Source organism: Penaeus monodon, chromosome 23 (assembly GCF_015228065.2).
Source record: "Penaeus monodon isolate SGIC_2016 chromosome 23, NSTDA_Pmon_1, whole genome shotgun sequence".
Classification (NCBI taxonomy): Eukaryota; Metazoa; Arthropoda; class Malacostraca; order Decapoda; family Penaeidae; genus Penaeus; species Penaeus monodon.
The window spans coordinates 40583351-40583951 of record NC_051408.1 but is presented as its reverse complement, the minus strand read 5'-3'; the positions used below and the strand labels follow the sequence as shown (position 1 = coordinate 40583951).

The 601-nt window shown below is 56.6% G+C and overlaps 1 long non-coding RNA gene across 1 annotated transcript in view; it reads right to left on the bottom strand.

Annotated features, from left to right (window-relative positions):
* The window catches only part of LOC119588067, a 9337-nt gene that overhangs the window by 1062 nt on the left and 7674 nt on the right, over window positions 1-601 (bottom strand). The gene's annotated exons all lie outside the window — the stretch shown is intronic.

The window sequence follows — 601 nt, the reverse complement described above, 5'->3', positions numbered from 1 at the left end:
CAATCTTTCTTTCTTTTTCTCTCCCTCTATCCATCCAGCCTCTCTCTCACCCTGCCCCCTTCTCCCTCAATCCCTCCCCCTCTCTCTCATCCTCCTCCCCTTCTCCCCCTCTCCCTCAATCCCTCCCCCCTCTCTCTCATCCTCCTCCCCCTCTCCCTCTATCCCCTCCCCCTCTCTCCCTCTATCCTCCCCTCTCCTCCCCTCCCCCCCTTCTCCTTCTATCCCTCCCCTCTCTCATCCTCCTCCCCCTCTTCCTCTACCCCCCCCCCCTCTCACAGGTCGCCCTCAGGGCAGAAACAACGGCCGCGTCGCTGTCCCGTAAGCTAATCCTCGGGTAGGGCTTCGCAAACATGGCTGTTCCATCGACTCTACGCCCTCTCCCTCTCCTCCCCCTTTCTCTCCCATCCTCCTCTTCTTCCCCTTCTTCCTCTTCCTCTTCTTCCCCTTCTTCCTCCTCCCTCCCTCCTCCTTTTCCTTTTCCTCTTTCCCCAGTCTTTCCTCTCTCCTTCTTCCTCTTCCTCTTTCCAACCTCCCCCTTTTCTCCCCTTTTCTGGTCAATTTTGCTGATCATTTACAAAATCATCATCGCGTGTATGAGTTT